At 35.5% G+C, this 26,238-nt stretch overlaps 1 protein-coding gene and 1 pseudogene across 4 annotated transcripts in view; one reads left to right on the forward strand and one right to left on the reverse strand.

The window, feature by feature from the left end:
- LRP1B (LDL receptor related protein 1B) overlaps positions 1–26,238 on the reverse strand; it is a 1,907,075-nt gene that overhangs the window by 381,433 nt on the left and 1,499,404 nt on the right. The window lies entirely within an intron of this gene.
- LOC112868963 (peptidyl-prolyl cis-trans isomerase A pseudogene) lies at positions 14,462–14,965 on the forward strand (annotated as a pseudogene).

The following is a 26,238-nucleotide window of genomic DNA, read 5'->3' on the forward strand; positions in this document are numbered from 1 at the left end:
ATACAATTAATATTTTTACATAACAAAAACTCAGTAAGCTAATATACAGAAAAAACAAACACTGGCAACATTAAAACTCTTCTTCAGGAAAAAAAAAAACCACAATAATAGGAAATGTGGCAAGGATAGCAAATGAATAGGGATGATTTCAACACAGTAATCACAGCATAGTCAAACTCAGGAAGCAGGTTGGTTGGGCCATCCATTTTCCTGGTTATTTGACTCATATCACTAGAATTCAATTAAGATCAGCTACTAAAATAGTACAGCAATGGTTCTCAAAGTGCAGTTCATGGATCAGCATTAACTGGGAACCTCTAAGAAATGCAAATCCTCAGGCCTTATACTAAACCTAATTAATTAAAAACTTTGAAAGTAGTTAAAACTCAGTTTTAACAAGTCCTCTAGGAAATTCTGGTGTATGATGAAGTTTGTGAAACACTATAGGAGAGCACAGTGAATAGGAATAAAGGATTAGACTTCTAGTTTCAGTCCCAATATATATAGTGCTTGAAAGGTATCACTCACTTCTGTACAATAAAAGCTGAACAAACTGAAAATCAACCACTTCTCTTGCACCAATCATAAAACAGAGATCACAGGGCAAGCCACAACCCTGAAACCTGGAGAGAAAGGAAAATACAGATACGCAGAGCTGAGCTCAGGTTAACAGGAACACAAGCTACAGGAGCCATAAACTGGTAGGAGTACTTAACAGTAACTTTGATGAATTGCTGAACTTGGAATGTAGATTATAGTAAGAATGAGAAATTCCTGCAACCTGCAGCCTTGGGGGACATCTTCACCTCTGTGGGTTTTACTCCTTGGAACCCTAGCATATTCTCATGGTAAAGGACCAAGGCAAACCTTCATATCTCTGACAGTGGTGGTGGTAGGGGTTGAGAGAGGTAAACACTTATTTATTTTATTTTTTTAATTTTAATGTTTTATTTATATTTAAGAGAAAGAGAGACAGACAGACAGACAAAGCATGAGCAGGAAAGGGGCAGAGAGAGATGGAGACAGAACCCGAAGTAGGCTCTGAGCTGTCAGCACAGAACCCAATGCAGGGCTTGAACCCACAAACCATGAGATCATGACCTGAGCCAAAGTTGGACGCTTAACTGACTGAGCCACCCAGGTGTCCCAAGAAAGGTAATCATTTAAAATATGCTCAAAGATAGGCACCTGGGTGATTCAGTTGGTTAAGTTTCCAGCTCTTGGTTTTAGCTCAGGTCATCATCTCACAGTTCATGGGATCGAACCCTGGCTCAGGCTCTGCACCAAGTGTGGAGCTTGCTTGGTGTTCGTTCTCTCTCTTTCTCTCTCTCTCTCTCTCTCTCTCTCTCTCTCTCTCTGTCTCTCCCCCCCTCCCTCTCTCTCTCCCTCTCTGCCCTGCTTGCTCTTTCTCTCAAAATAAATTTAAAATATTAAAGACAAATATGCTCAGAGAATCCTCAATTATAAAGACCCATTCAGAAAGAGAAAAGAACTCTCTAGAGACTTTATCCAATGTGGAAAAAGAGAAATTACCCAACTCTATCTCCCTTAGGCTTCCTAGCTCACCTCAGAATGGGTGGGGTGAATGAAGTTGAGGAACCCTTGTGAAGGTCATAGCCCAGGGACAGAGACCCGTGAAAGACTGAATCAGAACCATAGGATTATAGAAGGTTTGCCCTTTCCCCAAACTTCACAATTACATCAATGGAGCTCAGGTATAATAGCAGTGGATTACATCTGAAAGAGCTGCTAGTCTTAGACTTTGTTTAAGAAGGAGTTGTTAGGGAAAACCAAAGAAAACAGAAAAGACAAAAACAAGGACCCTAGAAGAAACAGAAGCCTCAAGACACCTAAAGCTACAGCAAACAGTGCACACAGCTTGACTTCTTACCAAATTAATAAAACCTCATGCTAAAGGCCTATTCAGGTCAATTCCTATTACCTGATACACTATATTCAGCTTTCAATAAAAATTTGCAACACATGCTAGAAGACAAGGAAAAATACAGTCTGAAGAAACAGAGCACACATGACAAACAAAATAAGATATGGCAGAGAATTGGGAATTATCAGACTGGAAATTTACAATAATAATAATTAATAAGTTAAGAGCATAATGAAAAAAAATAGACAACCCTGAAAAACAGATGGGTAATGCAAACAGAGACATAAAAACTGTAAGAATCAAAAATAAATGTAGAAATAAAAAAATACTGTAATGGAAATAAAGACTTCATCTGATGGGCTCATCAATAGACTAGATATATCTGAGGAAAGAATCAAGGAGCTAGAAGAACATGTCATTAGAAACTTCCCAAGCTAATTAAAAAAATCCAAATTTAATAGAATATTGAAGAACTGAGGGGCAATTTGAGTGTTGGGCTCTTGATTTTGACTCAGGTTAAGATCCAAGGGTCGGGAGATCAAACCCAGCTCAGGTTCCCCAATGAGTGTGCAGCCCGCTTAAGATTCTCTCTCTCCTCGTCCTGTGCCCCTCTTCCTAACTTGCTTGCAGTCTCTCTCTCCTTAAAATAATTTTTTTTTATTTTTAAAAAAAGAAAAAAAGAGAAACTTGCATTATACCAATGGAGCAGTATAGTGTATTTGAGAGTGGACTTAGATTGCTTGTAAACACATACTGCAAACTATAAGAAAACAACAGAAAATATAAAAAGAAGTATCATTAATATGCTGAGATAGGAGAAAAATGGAATCATGTAAAATGTTTCATTATAATAAGAGGACAAAATTTGATAATTTAGATGAAAATAACAATTCTTTGAAAAATACAAACCACTAAAATTCACACACACACAAAATCAGTAATCTACCAAAGAAGATGAATCAGCAAAAATCTTCCAAAGAAGAAAGCACCAGGCCCAGATGGTTTCACCTGTGAATTTTACTAAATATTAAAAAAATAAATTTTTACCAAATCTCTACAATCTCTTCCAGAAAATAGAAGCAGAGGGAATACTACTCATAATCTATTGTATGAAGCCAGTGTTACCTTAACACCAAAACTGGATAAGGTATTACAAGATAAAACAATACTACAGATATATATTTCTCATGAACATACATGTAATAAAAATCCTCAACAAAATATTACCAAATCAAACATAACAATGTATAAAAAGAATTACACACTACAACCAAGTGGGATTTATTCCTGCCATTCAATCCTGGTTCAACATTTTTAAATCAATTAATGTAATCCACCACATCAGCTGACTTTTATAGTCTGCACCCATTGATGCAGAAAAAGCATTTGGCAAAATCCAACACCCATTCATGATAAAACGCCTCAGCAAACTAAAAATAGAAAGAAAAGCCCTCAATTAGATAAAATACATCCTCAATAAATCTACAGCCAACATAAATATTCTCCCATGTGGAAGTATTCCTACTAGTTTATATAAATACCCCCTCAAGAAAAGGGAACAAACTCCTCATTTCTTAGATTAGACTCTGCATAGTGACTTCTGTCCAAAGTGTAGATAAAGAGAAGGAGTAAAAACAGTGATTTTCCAGTGGGGAAACTTGACAAACATTATTCAAGCCAAGTAATCAAGGATAATATTAACAGTTAAAACTCATATTGATAGTATATATGCCTGATAGGATGTGATTAAACTGACACTCTACATCTGTGGTCTTCTGAATTACCAGTAACTCCACAGGGGGAAAAAAAAAAAGTCAGACAAATCTCACTTGAGGGACATTCTACAAAATACCTGGCCAGTACCCCTCAAAACCATCTAGGTCATCAAAAAGATATATCTGAGAAACTGCCACAGACAAGAAAAGTCCAAAGAACAACAGACAACTAAATGTAAAGTGATATCCCAAATGAGATCCAGCAACAAAAATAATTAAAATGTACATTAAATAAAAACTATAGAAATCTAAGCAAACTGTGGACTTTGGTTAATAATGATGTATCAATATGGTTTACTAATTATAACAAATATTTTATATATTAGTAACAAAGAAAACTAAGTGTGGGATATATGAGAAATCCCTTATTGTCTCAATGTTTCAGTAAATCTAAAAGTGTTATAAAAAAATAAGTTCTTAGGGGCAACTGGATGGCTCAGTTGGTTGAGCCTCCGACTCTGGATTTTGGCTCAGGTCATGATCTATTGTTGGTCAGGTCAAGCCCAGCATGGGGCTCTGTGTTGACAGTATGGAACCTGCTTGTGATTCTCTCCCCCTCTCTCTCCCTGCCCCTCCCCCTCCTCAAAATAAATAAGTATTAAAGAAGATACGTTCTAGGGGCGCCTGGGTGGTGCAGTCGGTTAAGCGTCCGACTTCAGCCAGGTCACGATCTCACAGTCCGTGAGTTCGAGCCCCGTGTCAGGCGCTGGGCTGATGGCTCAGAGCCTGGAGCCTGTTTCCGATTCTGTGTCTCCCTCTCTCTCTGCCCCCTCCCCCATTCATGCTCTGTCTCTCTCTGTCCCAAAAATAAATAAACGTTGAAAAAAAAAGATTTAAAAAAAAAAAAAAAGAAGAAGATACGTTCTATAAAAAAAAGGGTGAAAGATCAATTTTGAGTTCCGGTTTACAATTTCCTACATAAGCTGTTTCATCTGTTGGAACCTCAGTTGTCTTCAGAAGATATATTTTATAGTTACTGTGCAGATTAAATGCTATGTGGAGCTTTTAGGAAAATGTCTGGCACATGTTAAAAACACAAAAGGAAGATAATTATTATTATACCCAAAAAGAAGAATATGTGAATTGTCTAGGGTTTCCTATAAATAAAGAGAAATTAGTGAAGAGCTTGGTATCAGAACAATTCCACTGCATTAGGAATCCAATTTTAAAATATCCTTTATTACATTATTGTTATTATTATTACTATTCATTGATTACCCACTTTTATTTTGATGTAACATAGATACTAATTACAATTCTGTTTTTTGGATATGGCTTATAATAACTTTAGAGCTGAGGTAATTGAATTTCATTATAAAGACACTAGAAGAAGTAAATTTTTCCATTGGCCAGAATGGCACACTTTGCCATCTATAGTCTAAGTTTTATATTCTATATTAGATACGTTCTAAACCTTTCTTACAACAGATGGAAACTCTATTGGGCAAGTTATTAGTCATGATGAAGAATATGGTACATATTCTTAATATAATTAAGGAATAATTAAGGAATGACGAGTTGCATATTTTTGTTGTCTGGAATTATATAAATATAATTTATTTTATATTTTAATTAATAATTATGTATATGTAAAGACAGTTAAGACACTTGATTAGTAATTTAGCAGGATCCACTCCTGTATTTGATCATGAAATGACATGTTGAGAGCCATATATCTGGCAAATCATGGTCAATCCTCTTCTCCCTGAATCTATTTTAGGTAATTCTTAGTAATCTACACTATCTTTCCAACCTGGCCATTTATCTGAGGGTATTGAAAGTATAAATAAATTTCCAGTTCACAAGTATTTTAAACAGAACTGAGATCAATGGAGACCCACTGTTAGAGGCAACAACCTCTGGCAGCCAATATTCTGCAAATAACTGGTTCTGAGCTGAGATTATTGCAGCCAATATATTAGATGAAACTAGGAGCTTTGTGAGCCACTTTGAAAAATAGTCTTTCACAATCAAGAAATTTGCTCTAGATTGCACCTGCAAAAATCAATATTGATTCTTGTATAAAGCTTCTTGAACCCTTAGCATGGAAGAATCAATATCTTTGGCCGATTATGTATAGTAGCATGGCACACAATATACAGTTAATTCAATAATAAGCATTAATTCCAGGTCAGCGGACATTCATCAGTTAATACTTTCATGAAAGCAATTCTAAAACGTGCTGCATAAAGCATGGCTAAATAATTTGAGGTCACTGTTGGAAAGAAAAAACACAATTTCCATTATACTGTTCCTTTATAGATAGAAAATATATTCATGCATTTAACTACTCATTATGGATGTGTTAGTATTTTCTATATTCAAGTCGTGTTGTAAGGTAATAAAGTCACAGTATAAATCCCAATGCCTATTCTTTAGGAGCCATGATATATATCATGTTATATATGTAGTGATATATATCTATTATATATGTATACCAATCATATATAGTATACGTATACCAATCACTATATTGTGCCTACTTATTTTCATTCTCCTCCATCATTTATAATAATGCTCTTTTTAATTTTTTACATTTACTTATTTTTGAGAGAGAGAGGCAGAGAGAGAGAGGGGGGTTTGAGAGAGAGAGAGGCAGAGAGAAAGGGAGACACAGAATTGGAAGCAGGTTCCAGGCTCTGAGCTGTTAGCACAGAGCCCAATGTGGGACTCAAACTCACAAACCATGAGATCATGACCTGAGCCAAAGTCAGACGCTTAACCAACTGAGCCACCCAGATGCCCCTGTAATAATGCTCTTATACATAAAATTCTCTGAAGAAAGTTAAGGTAACTGGAAGTATCATTAATTATGTGTTCGATTAGAAATAATTACTGTAAAACAAACAACATTGTACATTATTTTTCTAATGAGTTCAGCTTAAGAAGCTAAAGTTCCTTGAAGTCTGGAAATTAATATATTAGCTATAAACACAGCCTACTTCTCTTCAGCATTCTAGACAAAAAGCATTTTATTAATTTCGTGGAAAAGACTCAACATGACTCTGATATTGCTTGGTGAAATCTAAAGCCACTTGGCTGAGAAAATAATCCAAGGAATGAACAGAACCAAAAGTCTTATGGAAAAATAAGAACTCAACTTTGGATCTGGCTCACAAACAGCTTCTTTTATTTAATAATGGCTTTGGATAAAAAGTGGAATTTTCCTCAGAAACAACTGTAAAGTTACAGAATTCCTATTAGAGAGGTAAAGTAGATATGAGAGTGACCAGAGATCATCTTAGGGACAGAATTGAAGCTAATTTGGTAGCCAGTGGCACCGAGGCTCTACGAACAGATACAAAGAGATGATGCTCTGGAAAGAAAGTAGTGAGGGACAAATTGCTGTTAAAGAGAGGATGGATGAGTGTTCCAGCCTGAAATGAGTTCTTTAACTTTGGTTTATCTCCCACTGTTCAAGTTACTGTCAACATAAATGGTAATTTCAATAACTCTAAATCTCCTTCCAATGGCCCACATCAAGAGGAGGTCTTGGGAGTATGTAATTTCTGATTCTGGATTTGAATGTGTTTAGAGATTTTTTTTCAGAACTAATACAATTTTTCTTCAGAACTTTCCACACATAAAAAGATGATGTAAGCTGTTAAACATGCCAAGTTGCTTCAAGCTATATCTTTAGTTCAAAAGCACTTCTGCTTCTACATGAGGTTATTTTGGAATCGAAATCTTTTCCTCAATTTGTTTTCTATCATTTCAGTTCTCCTTCTCACTGGCAATTGAGTGTAGATCCAACAACAGGTGCCACTGCTGTAGACCTTCCTAGACACCAGCACCTGCTGCAGCCTCACAGAGAAGACAGACCTGGTGTTGCTTCCTCTTCTTCACCCTTTAGCTGCTGTTGAATGACCCAGTAGGGGTTTTATTAAAAGTGTAAATCCCAGCAACCCTTTGACACTGGGACCTTCTAAAAATCCAATTAAATATATCAATCTAAGATCCAGTAAAATTTGACCATACTGAAAGAGTGCTCACAAAAATCATCTAACACAAAACTTCTAATGTTAATCCTCAATTATTTATGATCAAAACATTAGCATGTGGGGGCACATAGGTGGCTTAGTTGGTTAAGTGTCCAACTTCAGCTCAGGTCATGATCTTGTGCTTGTGGGTTTGAGCCCCACATTAGGCTCTGTGTTAGTGGTACAGAGCCTGCTTGGGATTCATTCTCTCTCTTTCTTTCTTTCTCTCTCTCCCCCTCTCCTTGCCCCCCACTTGTGCTCTTTTTCTCTCTCTCAAAATGAATAAACTTAAAAAAATTAAAAATGAAACATTAGCATTTGGCTTACTCTTCTGGACAAGAAATCATAAATGCAGCCACAGATACCTGCCTCATATGTGGAGTGATGTATTCAAACATTAGTTTATAACTTTAAAAGACTTCAAAAGAAGTTTGCTATGCATTACAGTTACAATATCTCAGAGCTGATAGTGAATCTTCCTGAATGTCTCAAAGACAGTTTTATTTTCCTTTCACTTTGTTTGTAATTATATTGTGTGTCATGCTCTAATGTAAATACAACAGAATTCAGACTACAAAGTGAATCATATTAATTCTCTCTAAAGCACTGTGATGTGCCTAGTGGTTATAAGCATGGGCTAGTATTTCTGGAGGGACATGCTCTAACTCACTTTATTGTCATGACCACTATGTAAGTAGGTGGAACTGTTATCTCCAATTTAAGGATGAGGAGCCATACACAGGTCAGGTAATTGAAGGGTAAGGCTGGGATTTAAACCCCATGAATGATGATTTAATGTGTGGTTATCTTCAATGGAGAGTGGCACCTGGTGAAGTATGAAAAGATGAAATTCTCTGATAAAATAATCATATATTAAAAAAAGAATGTTTTTATTTTATTTTTGAGAGAGACAGAGACAGAATGCGAGTAGGTTGGGGCAGAGAGAGAGGGAGACACAGAATCTGAAGCAGGCTCCAGGCTCCGAGCTGTCAGTACACAGCCTGACGCGGGGCTCAAACTCACGAGCTGTGAGATCATGACCTGAGCCAAAGTCGGACTCTCAACCAGCTGAGCCACCCAGGCGCCCCTATATATGTCAAAGTATACTATATCCTTTGATTAGGTGTTTTGAATCTAAATATTTTCCCCAATAAGGAAAAATAAACTCTTATGTTTTCTCCTGATCATTCCTTATTATTGTCCAAAACACCTTAGAGGAAAATATTATGAATTGCAACTTTAATAATTATTTACTAAAAATAATAATTTTTTATCTTGTATTTTTTGGCCACGGTGGAACATTTTTGAGACACTGCAGGATCCTAAGGAATCTTTCTCTAGAACTTCTGCTATAATACAAATACTAGGCTCACTGTTCATAAATAATTATGCTGGTTTGGTTAAATGGCACTAATAGCTCATGAGCTTCATTTTGATAGACAAATTCTAAAGAAAATGCTTTATTTCAGTATTTGCACAGTGCTTACTGCATTCTTAAATTTATGCAGGGTGATACCCTGAGCTACAGTAATTCTAAAAAGTAGTATAGCAATTCTACTTTCCTTTTCTTCAGTCTAGAAAGCAGAATAATCTAAAACAAGGTCAGATGATTTCATACTTCCCCAAGCCCTACAGAAGCTTCTAATTTTATTTAGAATAAACATAAAGCTCTTCCTATGATGGCAAGATCCAGGATGGTATGGCCTCCAGTAATCATTCTGACCTAATCAACTCTTACTCCCCCCCTTGCTCTTTCCGGCTCTGTTGGTTTTCTTGCTTTATTTTGGTTTCTCAAGCATTCTTCGATCTCAGGGCCTTTGCACTTAAGGCCATCCCTCTTTCTTGAACACTCATTCCTCAGCTCTCCTCATACCCTGGAGACTTCTGCTCAGATGTTACATCCTTCAAGAATATTTCACTGACCACTGTGTTTAAAATATTACCATTTACTCTGTATAGATCGTTCCTTTGTCCTGTGTCTTTTGCTTCAAAAAATTTGTAACAATTTGATGAACGTATTTAATTCAGTTTATTATCTGTCTCTTGCACTATAATGTGAGCTTCAATACAGCAGGAAGTTATACATTGCTTTACCCCCAGGTCCCATAAGAGAGAGACTGACACAATATAGAAATCTACTAAGTATTTGTTGTATGAATAAAATAATTAATTAATGAAAAAAAAATGTTCCACACATTTTCTAAACACTATCTTTTATTTTTGCTGACCATGAATTATTAGCCACATGTTACGGATGGAACTTGTATTTGATGCTACTCTTTTTGTTAATGCAGTATATAAATATATAGTCATGCATTCACACTTGCCAAGACTGTTTTAATGTGACACTTTAAACCATTCAAGAGTCTTCAGTGTAAAACTTCACAGAAAAGACAAAATTACAATTTGTCATCTATGCTATCCACAAATTGCAGTGCTCAAATGGATACTAAAACTCTGTAATCTAAGTAGCAAAGAGTTTTGCAGACGGCTGTTCTTTTTATGAAATTTAAATCTTGGAACAATGACTGACAGTAGAGAGGCAAATTAGCCTTCCCAAGATTTCATAAGTTCATCAAGGCTTTATTCTTAATAACCAATGGCAATTAAAAAAAAAAGTTCTTAACGTGGCAGAAATCTAAAGACAGATTTTTTTTTTGAATAAAAAATGTTTTCCTTTTAGGTGTCTTTTGATACCCTTTAAAAGAGAACAAAACTGTTTTAACATCTGGATGTCAAAGGATGAGCTAATCAGAATAAAATTTTCTAGTTTTCTAAGTAGCCATTAAACTCTATTAACTTCTATGGTAAACATCACAGCTGGACCTAGTGACATTATGGTGATTTTATTCTCTCACTCGAAATATTTTAGGGATCACAAAAAATTATTTTTTTAATGTTTATTTTTATTTTTGAGAGGACAGAGCATGAGCAGGTAGGGGCAGAGAGACAGGGAGACAGAGAGTCAGAAACAGGCTCCAGGCTCTGAGTTGTCAGCACAGAGCCCTGCTTGGGGCTTGAATTCACAAACCACAAGATGATGATCTGGGCAGAAGTCAGATGCTTAATTGACTGAGCCACCCTGGCGCCCCCCACCCAATAAAAAATATTCTTAAAGTCTTAGCCCATGTCCTCTGTTTTACTAGACTAGAAGCTCTTGAGGGCGGGGACCTTCAGTGTCCTGTTCTGCATTGAATTTCCAGCACAAGCATGGTGCCTATGTGAGGTTACACATAAAATATTATTACGTCTTTACTTCCTTGTAACTGACTTTCTCTCTGTCAAAGGCATACATATGGCAACATGGATGGAGCCAAAGAGTATTACGCTAAGCGAAATAACTCAGAAAAGATAAATACCATATGATTTCACTCATATGTGGAATTTAAGAAACAAAACAGATGAACATATGGATGAAAAAAGAAAGAAAGAGAGGCAAACCAGGAGACCGACTTTTAACTACAGAGAACAAACAGGGTTACTAGAGGGGAGGTAGGAAAGGATGGGTTAAATAAGTGATGAGTTAATGAGGGCACTTGTTTTGATGAGCATTGTATGTAAGTGATAAGTCACTAAATTCTACACCTGAAACTGATACTAAACTGGATGTTAACTAGAATTTAAACAAAAGGGCGCCTGGGTGGCTCAGTCCATTAGGCATCTGACTTTGGCTCAGGTCATGATCTCAAGGTCCGTGAGTTCGAGCCCCGAGTCAGGCTCTGTGCTGACCGCGCGGAGCCTCAAGCCTGTTTTGGATTCTGTGTCTCCCTCTCTCTGCCCCTCCCTTGCGCATGCTCTGTCTCTCTCTGTCTCAAAAATAAATAAACATTAAAAAGATTCAAAAAAATAATTTAAATAAAAACTTGAAAAATTCATGAGTAAATACTATTTTAATGCTTAGTTTTTACTTTTAAAAAACTTTGAAGTTTACATTTGAAATATTTCTAAAAGCCAAAACTAAGAAATTGGATAAACTACATTTTCTTGAAAAAAAATCAAGAATCAAGAACAATGTAGCAAATTAACTTGATGTCAGAACAAGAGATTTGAAAGATGACTGAAAATAAATAAACTAGCCAAACTTCCGAGATGATCTAATAAGTGTTATTGATTCTTGCAAAGGAGGTGAGTGACCTACACCTTCAGAGGTTTCTGGAGCTGGAGATAAGGTCTGTCCATCTAGATGGACCAGAGAGTCCACATTGAGAATCTCCTCCACCCACTTCCTTTGCCATTTCTTCTCAGTATCAAAAAGCCGTTTGAAAGCGGGGCTAACACCTATAGACCTTCCCTTGCCATCCAATGTTGCCTGTACTGAATCACTACTTCATCTGTTCAGCTGATCCTACTGACTGGCAACCATGCATCATCCAGAGAAGTGGAATGTGTGCTCTGAGATTTTGGTGAATCTTATCTGAACTGCCCACATGGGCATCTAACTTCAATGTCCCATGATACTTCCAGGCCCTAAAGTAAAGAAAGACAGGGTCCCGGATGATCCTGTGGATTGTGGTAATGTGGAAGAGAAACCTGAATCTTCAGTACCTGGTAATATCAGAGAGCAAGAAAATCCACCACCAGTATATCTCACATGGAAAAGGAATGAAAAGTATTTCCTGAATATTTAGGGTATATCCTCTTTATGTGTCATACAGATATGTATGCGTGTATGTATGTTTTTATGTATGTGTGTGTGTGTATATATATATGTGTGTGTGTGTGTATGTATATATATGTGTGTATATGTATACATATATATGAAGTAACTTTTTTATTTTATATTCAATCTTATAAAAATGTGGCTATGAGTGCTTGTGTTTTATGTTGACTAAATATGTACATAGTGTTATCTATCTTAATTTAGCAGAAAGAAAAAATATATACATTCGGGATGTCCTACCTTTTCTCCATGCTGGCATTATATTAGATAATATCACAAACCTTTTCCTCTCTGAACATTTTTTCTTAAAATCTTGTGCCATTAAGGTGGCCAAATCACAAAAGTTGCTCTCTGGCTTAACTTCATTGTTCATATTCTCCCATCACTTAAAAAAAAGATATACTAACCACCTCTTCTTCATAAGGCACTAAGAAAGATGTGGAAGAAATCCTGCTTTGAAGAATAGAATAAACATGTTATATAAAAGTCATTTTATTATTACAATGCATGTTGCTTAAATGACAGAATAAGAATGTAATCTGATTGCTGGCAGTTACTACATTATTTATATGACTGCTATTAAAATGTGAATTTAAAAAACACAATGGCAAGCTAATGTGAACAAAGGTAACCTAGTGAGGCCTTAGAAACCCTCCTGCTTGGTTAAAGTGAAAAAGAAAACAATGTGCTTCTCTTTTGCAAAAAATACAGTAATCCCGGTGTCTCATCTTCTCACAGAGAAATTCATCAAAATCACACAATTTTGCTACCTAGTTATTAATGAATATACATGATCACAGTTTCAATGTGCAATGTTCACAGATACTGTGCACATTAGGACATAATACATTGTGTGTTCCATTGTGTGTTCTGAGGTTCCATGACCTCAGAGAGATTGTGATCATATTAGTCAACAGTTTTATCTAGTATGTCAAGAGAAAGGGAGAAAGGTTAAGAGGTGCGAGGTGGTAGATGTAAGTCCAAAATAATGTTGTGTACTTTGTGGACATTTTTCATATAGCTGGTATTTACTAAAGTACATTGGATCTCGGACTTCTCAGAATTTTCAGTTCCTCCGGTAACATTTGTAAATTCATTTTGCAGCTTTGCTCCTTTTCTCTCTGCATGCTGATACCCCAGCTGTTTGCTCTTCTGCTATTACTTATTTCAAAAGCATCTGAGCTTAAAATGATATAACTGGTCACAAAACTGAGTGCCAAGGCACTAATGTTCACCCTCAGTTACATAAGCGGCCAATAACCCACATTCCCATGAGAGGATATTGATCGTATATGAAGGTGTAAGAGTCCTGTCATTTTTACTCATACCTTCCCTTATTAGGCAGATTAAATCATTACTATAAAATTATTAAAATAAAAGCCATTATCATGGCTTTGTGCTAACTTTTTATTTTCAAAAGGCCACATAAGAACATTAGTCATTTCATTTTGATCAAACACAGGGCTGCACTGTACAAACTGCTCTGATCTAGTATGACCCCATGTTCTTTGCCACAATGAATTAGGTGTTTGAATGTTTATAGAGATTCTAAAGCAGCCACTCAAGGTAAGTATTCGTTGTTTGTCCTTTGTTTCCTAATCTAAGTATAAACTTCGTTGGTTTTAAAAAACCACTGAAATATTTAAGAACTGCTTCCTGTCTAAGGTGTTAAACATAAAATCTTCCTCATAATTACCTCCTGGATTTCCACTTTTGCTGCACATTTATTTCTAACAAAAACGTTATTTCGTATCATTGCGACCTCTCTATTGATCTACTTACTATTTTCTCTTTAAGTCAATTCAATTCTGATTTCATTTCTAACCAAATAGAAACCAAAGCAAATTATTTCCAGAATGCTTTTGTTAGCAACCTAGAAATCTTTCTCTCTACTTTCTATTTCATTTGCCTATGTCTAATCATAGGACCAGATTATTGGATTCAGCAGGACTGAATATTACTTCTGGAGAAAAGCATACACTCACATACACTGGCTCCCTATAAATCCATACTTGGATTTAATAATTGTGCATAAGCTTAGAGACATGGAGACAATTTGCTTTCAAGTTCTAGTTGCAATCTTGAGATATATGACTTGATACAGAACTTAGTATAGGCCTTGCAGACACTGCCACTTGGGTGCCACACCCACCACCCCACCATGGTCACCTCCACCATGTTTTTCAATATCTCTGTGGACAGCGAGCCCTTGGGCCTTGTCTCTTTCCAGCTGTTTGCTGACAAAGTTCCAAAGATAGCAAGAAATTTTGTGCTCTGAGCAGTAGGCAGAAATGATTTGGTTATAAAGATCCCTGCTTTTACAGGATTATTCTGCAATTATGTGCCAGAGTGACTTCACATGCCATAATGGCACTGGTGGCAAGTCCATCTATGAGGAGAAATTTGATAAGAATTTCATCTTGAAACAGATGGATCCTGGCATCTTGTCCATAGCAAATGTTGGACCCAAAACAAATGGTTCCCAGTTTTTCATCTGCACTGCCAAGATTAAGTGATTGGATGAAAAACATGTGGTCTTTGGTAAGGTGAAAGAGGCATGAATATTGTGGAAGCCATGGAATGCTCTGGGTCCAGGAATATCAAGACCACGAAGAAGATCACCATTGCTGACTGTGGACAAATCTAATAAATTTGACTTGTGTTTTATCTTACCTACCAGACCAATTCCTTCTGTAGCTCAGTAGAGCACCTCTTCACCCCCATCTACTTGAAATATCCTATAATCTTTGTGTTCTTGATGTAGTTCTATGGGTTCCATATTTTCCTTACTCCTCTCCAAGTCCAGTTGGATTGCAGATTTAAATTTATGAAATAAACTTATGAAAATGAAAACAAAATTACAACAAAAGAACTTAGTTACTAACCTGCAAAACTGGAAATGATATCTGTCTCTTGGAGATGCAAAAAAAAAATAATTGAAAAATCTGTGATGGAAGCATAAATTCATTCTTCTCATATCAGATTCAATCCAGGAAATACATTTTTGGTGAATGTTTAAAAACTGTTTAACATTAATTCATGACCCCACCCCCAGCACAAAAATTCACTCCAAATCCAGAAGTCATAGTTGTTTGTTCCAAAAATTCCCACAGGACTGAACTTGATCTTTCCTTCAAGCCTATAGCTATCAAGAATCCCCTAACAGAAATCTCCAGGAAGGAATGGAAGCATGGTCACATCTCTTCTCTACCTGGGTGATACTTGCAATATAATCATACCTACTTACTTTATATGGTAAATATAAATATGGTAGGTAAATAATGCCACCTACCAAACAGACTAACAGAGAAAATGTCAGCTCTTTACATTTAAAGCTAGCTTTCGTGCGTTATTTTTTTCACTCTCTATCTCTTTTTAATAGCATTCCTCTGTTTATTGCAGCATTATTTACAATAGTCAAGATTTGGAAACAGACCAAGTGTCCATCAACAGATGAATGGATAAAGAAGATGTGAAGGGCACCTGGGTGGCTCAGTCAGCTAAACATTAAACTCTTGATTTCAGCTCAGGTCATGATCTCACGGTTGTAAGATGGAATCATGCATTGTTTCATTTCCCAGGATAAATCTTGCTAGTTCCCACAGGACAAGATTTTGAGACCATGCCAATAATCATTCCTACTCTGAAAGCACTTGGGTCTGTGAACATCCTTTAAGAACATGACGGGTGAATCTGGCACCCACATGCTTGAAAGCTGAGTACAGAAATCACATTTTTCATTGTTTAACAATGTGTTCCTGTTGGTACATCATGTAAATACATAATTTTAATTTAGCAGATGGAGAAACTGAGGGCAGAGAGGCAAGTGACTTTTTTGAGAGTACACAAGTGGCAAAACCTAGATTCAAAGTCAGATCTATCTGTTGTTGCCAAAGCCCATGTACTTTTTTATACCCATCTATCTCCTCTCTTCCAGGCCCTATTCATCAATAAATACTATTCACATACAGAGATAGTATTTTTTAATGTTAACAAAACATAAACTTCATTATTTTTTAACGTTTATTTATTTTCGGGACAGAGAGAGACAGAGCATGAACGGGGGAGGGGCAGAGAGAGAGGGAGACACAGAATCGGAAACAGGCTCCAGGCTCTGAGCCATCAGCCCAGAGCCCGACGCGGGGCTCGAACTCACGGACCGCGAGATCGTGACCTGGCTGAAGTCGGACGCTTAACCGACTGCGCCACCCAGGCGCCCCTAAACTTCATTATTTTTAATGTGAAACACAAAGTAACTATTTGTATTTTATAATTTACTTTGCTTAAATTTCTATGTTGTTTTTGTTTGAAATAAAATTAAAATTTTCAGCACTATTCCTGGATATATATACACATATATATGTAAATGTGCATGAGCAAACACACACATGCACACACACACACACAATATGTGTATGTATAAATGTATGTGAAAGACATGTGCATGATGCATGGATGGATGTGAAAGATGTATGCATATGTGTGTGTGTGTGTGTGTGTGTGTTTGAGGTATACAGACATACCTACACATACATATGTATCTGTCAATATACAAATATACGCAAATACATACACATTGAATCATTACTTTCTTGGTATTTCTTGATATCTTCTAGATAAATAGAGGTATTCAGTCAGTTTTCTGCTCTGGATAAATGAAAACTGATACTTTGAATACTAATGGAAAAATGTGTTATAATTAACTGAAATAATTTTCTAATTTTTCTTTGCATTTAAAAAAAGTGAAAATTCTGAGATTATAAATCAAAACATGTTACATTCATTAACAGCCTGCAAAGTTATTTTTAAAATTCTGCTTGTAAGTGCTTTCTTTAAAAAGGTTCTAAAATCTAAATGTCTAAATATGCTAAATATTTTAGAGAAATATATTTTTCAAAACTATATTCATATAAGTTTATATGACCAATGGACACAATATCTTTCTGAGTGAATAACTGAATAATTTCAAAATAATATAAAGTAATTGCAGTTCTCAATGTCAAAATATAGCAAAAGGTATATATTTAAAAGTAAAATATTTAAAATAAATTCTAGACGTTATCTCTTATATATTAAATATCTAAATATTCTGACTGAATTTTTAGATCCTTAAAAATCAGTATTTAAAGAAATAATTATGAAGAAAAAGCTTAAATGACATTTATTAAATTTCAGTTATTATTTTTCTATTAATTTTCTAATGATTTAAAAATGAAAAAAATGGGCCCATTAATTAAGATAAACATTATTTTGATTACAGATTTCAGTAAAATAGAAGATTATAGGGATATGGTTCCTTTCCATTTCCAACTACTATCTACCAACTATCAGAACAGCAGTAATAGACCTTTTTTTCAAGAGAAGAAAAGTTAGACACAAAGAAATCTTTATACCAGTAAAAAAAAAAAAAAATAATAAGGTATAATGTTTAGTTACCGATGGTAAACTAAACAGAAATTTTAAAAAACATTTTGAGAGACTGTAATTTTAGATATCTCTATGGATGATTCCATCTACAGGTTTCATGAATTCATAAAGAGATAATACATACACACTACACGCATGCAAAAACACTCACATATACACACAAACATTCAGTTTCCATTAGAGCTTTTCATACTCTTTATATCTTAATCTGTCAGTGAGCCATAGGGCTGCACTTCAAATTCTCCTCTCTTTTCCATACATTTTTTAACATATATATTAGAGCCTCCCATTTGTTCATTTATGCAGCAAATATTTATTGTCTAGTATACCTGATGAGCTGGCATGTAATTTATCATCCCAACTAAGACACTTATGAGAGTGTCAGAAGGTGTTGTTAACAGTCATGTCAGGTCAGCAGGCACAAAACAGAACAGACCTGGGCAACTGGGGAGTATGGGAATTCAGTCTATATGTTTGCTGGGCACAAATCAGCTGTGGTCCCTGCTCTAATCAACCACATAGTCTAGTGGACAAGTTATATCCAAACCAGAAAATAAATTAAAAAAAATTACACATTGTGCCAAGTGTCAAGAAAAAAGTTATGGTACTGAGTTGTGGCATATTGGTGAAGAATGTGAGGAACTGGGTTTTTCAGACCATTCTTTAGAAGTAATGTTTAAACAGAGAAATGAAGGATAAGAAAAATATTGACAAGGGAAAACAGGGTGGGGTAGGAAAATATCCTCCCAGGCAGAGGAAATCGTACATGACAAATCTAAGGTAGAAAACTTGAAGAACTAAAAGACCAGTTAGACTTAAGTCTCAAGAATCACACAGGAACGATCTTAAATCCCGTGAAACAGATTTTGCAAGGTCTTTAAAGATGTAGCAAGAAGTGTGAATTTTGATTTAATGCAATCTAGTGCTTTTAAGCAGAGAAATGAAACAATCCTATTCTTAAAGCATATCACTCTGGAGGTTCTATGGAACACAATTTATAGAGTTATGGACAGAAGTTGGAGACTGTCTACAGTTGTAACCAGAATGGCAATTGCAATGATGAGCAAGACAAGGACACTGGCAAAGGGGATGGGGAAAAATGGACTGACCCAAGATATATTTTAGAGGTACAACTGATCAGATATTATCTCTAGAACTGTGACCTTCAACACACTTTCTAAATGCTGGCCAATACTTTGAACTGTCACTTAAATATTTTCAGCATAGATATTTCTAGGCCCATTAAATTTAACAAATCCAACAATGAAGCCAAGATAATGTTCTCAAAGCTTGTTCTTCATCTGGTATTCCCTATATCAATTGTGACTTCCCCACTAATTCAAGGTGGAAACCAGAGTTACATACAAACATCTCCTCCCTCTCTTCACTTGCCACATTCAAATGATTATCAACTCCTGTCAATTTTATTCTCCAAATCTCTGAAATGCAGCCTTTGCCCCATTCTTTACCCTTAGTGCTAATATCTTTTATGTGGGTAGCATCAATTATATCCCACTAATACCACTTCAAGGAAAGAAATATTGAAGTTTCTTGAACCTCACATTCTCTCCAGTCTTCATGCTACTGAATGGAACAGCTGGGGCAAATTCTAAGGTTGTGAGATTCAGACAATGTAATTTCTTTCTTTCAGGAGCTCAGGAATTTGATCTTTGTTGAAGAATAAGAGTCCATTGCAAGAGAAATTTGCTTCCTTGATTTTTTTTTTGTGTTATCATACATACTAATGTCATAATATTTGGCTTAAAACCAAATAGTTTTAGGGGTGCCTGGATGGCTCAGTCAGTTAGGCATCCAACTTTGCCTCAGGTCATGATTTTGTGGTTCGTGGGTTTGAGCCCCACGTAGGACTCTATGCTGACAGCTCAGAGCCTGCAGCCTGCTTTGGATTCTGTGTCTCCCTCTCTCTGCTCCTCTCCTGTTCATGCTCTTTCTCTCCATGTCCCTCAAAAATAAATAAATGTTTGAAAAAATTATTTTAAAAAAACAGTAGGTTGAATGCTTGCTATACTAGTATCAGAATCATATTGGATCCTCTTCTCCAGACCCTCTGGTTCTACTAAACCATAAGATTTAGGGCTCATCAAGAAAGAAAGTTACAAAAGCTATATGTACTTAGGTGACATTCAGCATTACATTTCTTTTATTCCTTTAAGCCAATGGACTATCATCTGGATGGGTAAGACCTTGGCAGCAAACGTGTATATACAATATTTTGGTAGAAAAATAAACAAACATCAGGACAGATCATTCAACATATTCCATAGATTTTCACGAAGTTTTTGTAAGTGAAGCCCATTTTTGTTTTGCATTTATAAATAAACTACTCCTTTAATGTTACTCTCTTTTGAGAAACATGTACTTTTAGATTCTTGTTCTGTTCTCATAAAGAGAGATATGCTATATTAAAAAAAATTAACTTTATAGGAGAAGCCATTTTCCTTGGGGCAGATATTAATTCTCAACATGCTATTCTATTGGCAAATGAAATCCTTTTTTTTTTTTTTAATTTCTGGATACTACTTTGCATTTTCTATGTTTTCTAATATAAAAGGCAGAGATTTATCAGAAACTTCAGAAGAAGAGGTAAAGGTAATTCATCTGACACTAAGAGAGAAAGAGTTTAGGTAAATAATTTTAAAGACCAGCCTCATAGCATTAAAATTTAGAGGCAATAAAACTAGAGCATTTCATTAAAATAATATATTCCTTAGGTCTAACCAGGACTACAGATATCATGGAAAGGGACTGTACAATTTGACTGAAGGTACATAGAAGGTTGGGGAACTTGATTTAAATGGTACCTAAGGTAAACCTCTGATTCAGCATCTCCCACTGAAATGACTTGGAAAAAACTCAGAAGAAATACAAGGTAAAAATTTGCATCACCACTAAATTCTAGTAATGTTGGAAACCTTGCTCCCAACATCAAGGAGAGAAATCCTGTAATTACAAGGCCAATGGGTTCGGACTAAGAAACATATGTAGTAACAGGAATGTTTAGGCAGGGAAAATAAATATATCAAAGTACAAGTTAATGTGTATTGTTTTTACAACCTCATTGTCTATTCCATAGTTCAGAAACAGTAGATCCATACGAAAGCAAACCAAATGATCATATATTACTTTCCCTAACTATGGTCTTTAATATTTATTTTTCTTCAACTATTCCAGGAAGCAACTGAACAACATGGCAGTACAGCTAGGAAATGAAAGCTGGCAGAAGTCATTTTACCTGTGGAGATGCAGTTCCCCAAATGGCAAATGTGGTAGAGGGAAGGATGAAAGAAGAGGACTATAGTACTTGATATATTCCACAAAGCTAAGATGTCATAGATGCAGGTATTTTGATCAGAAGAAAATACCACATTATCTAGAACATGTAGATGAAACACTGGTAGACAATGAAAATCAGGTTAGGAGACGTGTATCATTCTGCCTTTGAGTTGAAGGTTTAAGAAGGTCATCTGAGTAGAATCAAAGGTAAAACATACAAGCTGATTATTATCTAACAATAAGTTTGCCTTCTAAAGGAGAAAAACAATTTAAAGGGATTCCTGGCTGGTTCAGTCAGTAGAGCTCAAGTAGAGTCATTCAAGTAGACTCTTGATTTCAGGGTCAAGCCCCACATTTGGTGTAGAAAAAAAAACAAAACAACAAAAAACTACATACATACACACACACACAGAAAAACAATTGAAAATAGAAATAGAAAACATTATATTAATATATAATACCTTCAAAGGCTTAGGAAATAATATGCTTCTGAATATAGGTACTAACAGAAGAACATATTAGAAAATTACCTCATATCTAAAGTTTATAGAAGGTACAAATGAATTAAATTTAAAAAGGCATTATGAAGGAGGAGCAGAAAGGCAAGAAGAAGAAGAAGAAGAAGAAGAAGAAGAAGAAGAAGAAGAAGAAGAAGAAGGAAGCTAATAAAAATCAAGGGACTGAGATATAAAGGAAAATATTTGGGATAAGGAGAGATTATAGGAAATCCAATAAGGCAAAATAAAATTGAAATTACAATTGACATAGTAAAGAACATAAATACCACTTTCAACACTGAACTACTGATGAGTAAATTTATGTATGTGAAGATGTGTAAGTGCCATTTAAAATAATTGATTCTAGGGGTGTCTAGCTGGTTCGGTCAGTTGAGTGACCGACTTTGGCTCAGGTCATGATCTCATAGTCTGTAGGTTCCAGGCCCACGGTGGGCTCTGTGCTGACAGCACAGAGCCTGGAGCCTGCTTCAAATTCTGTCTCCCTTTCCCTTTGTCTCTCTCTTTCTTTTAAAAATAAACATTAAGATAATTGATTCTGGGGTGCCTGGGTGGCTCAGTCTGTTAAGCGTCCGACTTCAGCCAGGTCACGATCTCGCAGTCTGTGAGTTCGAGCCCCGCGTCAGGCGCTGGGCTGATGGCTCAGAGCCTGGAGCCTGTTTCCGATTCTGTGTCTCCCTCTCTCTCTGCCCCTCCCCCATTCATGCTCTGTCTCTCTCTGTCCAAAAAAAAATAAATAAACGTTGAAAAAAAAAATTTTAAAAAGATAATTGATTCTAAAATTTTACTTATAGAGAAATGCATTGCGTGGCATTAACTTCCATTATAAATCATCACACTACTATTTTTATTAATGGAACCCTCTGCTATAATTTTGAATTTTAATGATTTGCTATTATAGTTACATATAATCGATAATAAATGACAATTCTGCCATTACACTACTAAAATTAAGCATTGTATTAATATCTGGAAATTTGTGCTGCAATGTCAACATTCAATATTTGGTTAATTCTGAAGTAACTGTAAATAGAAGCATGAACTAGGTAGCAATTTTCACAATAAATGTGAGAGTCAATGTTTAACAAAATAAAAATGAGTTTTTATATAGAATTGATACTTTATGCATAAGCATAAATGGCTAAATATGTGCATGTATCATGTTAGTATAAACTTGGAAATATAGAGCTAGTAGTATGTTAGTTGTAAATGAATAAGCAGAAACAAAAATCTGAAAAGTTTTCCAGTTAAATATGACTACAATATTTATCATCACACCCTTCCAAAACTCTACATTAATGAAAGTCAAGATGTAAAAACACACACATTTTAAAAATGGAATTATAGCAAAGATGTCAACAACATTTGAAGTTGGAATTCTGACATTCTAGTAATAAATAACTCTTCAGACTTGAGAAGATGAATGCTAAGTATCTATAATTTTTTGCCACTGCATAATTCTGGAAGAGCCCAGGAATTAGAGGTGGCAGGTATGGCTGATGACAGGGTTAGATGGGTCTGAAAAACAGAAGGTTGGCTGAAAGTCTGATTTTTTAAAAAATGTTTATTTAATTATTTTGAGAGAGAGTGCAAACGTGCTCAAGCTGGGGAGGAGCCAAGAAAAAAGGAAAGAGAGAATCCCAAGCAGGTCTCAAGCTCAGTGTGGAGCCTGATGCGGGCTTGATCTCAAGACCATGGGATCATGACCTGAGCTGAAATCAAGAGTCAGACACTTAACCCACTGAACCACCCAGGTGCATCAGTTGAAAGTCTGAGATAAAATAAGGCAGTCAGAGAAAGACACATATCAGATGTTTTCACTCATATGTGGAACTTGAGAAACAGAAGACCATGGGGAACGAGAAGGGGAGAAAATAGTTACAAAGATGGAGGGAGGCAAACCATAAGAGACTCTTAAACAAAGAGAACTAACTGAGGGTTGATGGGGGTAGGGGATGGGTGATGGGCATTGAGTAGTGCACTTATTGGGATGAGCACTGGGTGTTTAATGTAAACAATGAATCACAGGAATCTACCCCTAAAACCAAGACCACACTGTATACACTGTATGTTAGCCAATTTGACAATACATTATATGGAAAAAAAGAAAAAAGACCTGAGGATGAGAGGAGGAAGGACTTGTTTGAGAACCGGCAAATGTCACCATCAAATTGTGCCTCACTTGGAAGCCTTTGTTATGCAGCCAACCTATGGGGCTTGTCCTTCTCTAAACTTCTGCACATATACTTCATGCTGCCAATCATCTTTTTATGGTAGGAGAGGGAACTTTTCAGCCTGTTCTGCAGATAAAGATATATCCCAACAGGATCTGAGCACAAGAGCCAAACATTTGATCCAAGGAGCAGATGGTGGAACCCCAGATTACGGCACAAAGAAAAGATGCTCAAGAATAGGTCTACTGACCAGGAAGCGAGCCAGAAGAAGGAGCATGTCCAGAGTAGGTAGGGGTAGTCCTAGACATGGGTAGCTGGAGTGCATGTACATGGGTCTCCTTTCATATTCACTGTCTAGGGCACATAGACAGTGGGGTCCCAACGAATGAGTGAATGAACAAATAAATGAACATATGGCACAAAATAGGCTTTCATGTATGTTATAGTATATTTTTACATGTAATGTGGAGCAATACGACACGCAGCCATTTGAGCAACCTGTACTTCTCACTTGCTGCTTTCTGGTGAAGTTGTCAGCAATCCACACACATTGTTGAATGTCTAAGAAAACAATTTGTTTGCATTCTAATGCTGTAAAATATCGTTTGGATTTAAATGGCAGGGACAAAAACAAGAAGAAGCCTTTACATATGGTGACAGAAAATGAGGGGTATACTGTGGAGAAGCTGACCCACAGAAAACCCGAATTTTTAAACACCAGTCAAAGTCAAGGGTGAACACCCCAAAAGAATAGGGGAATTAAGGAAAAGCCAGCATCCTGAGCAGAGCTATCCCACTATGACCATCAATGGACAGGTAAGTAACACCATATATTTGAAGAAGAGTTCCAACATAAACGGCCCAGACAAAAAGAATAATACATTAAAAAGGAAGATGGAGAAAACAGAGCATACAAGAAAAGAATATATGATTATAAAACAAAATACTAAGGAATATCCCATAATAGCTTAGAAAATTTTTAATATGGTAACAAACCTTACAAATCAATAAAAAAGTTGGAAGATAAATTTGAGGATATCTCCTAGACTATCACATAATAAAGCAAAGATAGAAAGTAGGCAGTATACAGAAATGTGAAGTTGCAAAAGTTTACTTCCTTGAATATTTTGGGGGAAGCTAGAGAGAGGACATAAACATATCTGTTAAGAGAATAATATACTGCAATAATGGTGGATACCATAAGCAAAGGAGAGAAAAAAGTGAAAATTACTAAATCCATGGAGACTAGGAAGTTCTATAAAAAAAGATAACCATAATATATTACTGGGTTTAACCATCATTAAATTTATATGGTAATAATTATAATATAAAGAGTAATGATGAAATTAAATATAATTGTAACATATCCATAATGGAAGGGTGGGATAGGAAATATATATTAGGCTGGGAAGTCTACAGACTATGTAAGAAATCCTTGTTCTTTTTGTTCATATATGGAAGTGAGAAATAATATATGAAATTGAATTATAAGAGAAGTATTACATGTTTTTTATATACACACATATATGCATACATATGCATGTGCATATATGAATATAGTGTGTATATATGTATACATATGGGGAGGACCAAGAAAAGTAACAAGAAATAGCTAAAGGAGTTTCAATTAACTGTGTTTGGGAAATGGTAATGAGACTGCAAAACAATGAACAGTTGATTGCTATTTTATAGAATTTATAGAAATATTTGATTTTAAAACTATTAACACAAAAAAATTTGATAAAAATAAAAGTGAAATTTCAAAATAATGGTTAAAAGAAATAAAACAAAATGTTACAGGTAGGTATATCTACGTGGTTAGGTTATGAGTGGTTTTAATTTTCTTCACTATACTTATTTGCATTATGAAACTTTTCTTCAATGAACCTATATTATCATTATAAGCAGATCAAAAAGATTGAGAAAAAAAACAAGCAAAAGCAACAATTGTGATTAAAAATATAGTATTTTAAACAAATTATAACATTAAAGAAGATAAATAATTTCTGAAAATAAATATCTTGATATTTAATATATTTTATGATAATTAATATGTATGTAAAGGAATGTAGGCCTTGCTCTTTATCAGATATTTAAAGACTGCTAACACTTAAACCTTGAAGATTAGACAATTTTAATAAATGAATTCGACATCTTGTTAAAAAAGAAACTGTTCCATTATATTTTTCTGTATACTTCTTTAAAATGCTGAATATTAGTCTCACTTCATCAGTGTGAAGAATTTTCCTCTAAGTGAGAACAGATGGTTTTTATTACTAATTCAGAAGATTTTTCCCCCCAATAACATAGACTGACGTTATAAATGGGATTTCCCAGATTTGCTTCATTTTGGGCCATATGTTTAAGAGAAATTATGCTTACTCATAAGAGAGAAGAAGGAACGCTAAGCAAAAGTGGGTTTGACATCTGAAACATATTGCAAAGGGTCTTTTACTATCATAAAGAAACATCTGCTCTCTGTGTTGTTCACACAACTTGTACTAGATTGTCATGTGAAATACTACTGC

Source organism: Puma concolor, chromosome C1, assembly GCF_028749965.1.
Source record: "Puma concolor isolate L17-30 chromosome C1, mPumCon1.1.hap2, whole genome shotgun sequence".
NCBI lineage: Eukaryota > Metazoa > Chordata > Mammalia > Carnivora > Felidae > Puma > Puma concolor.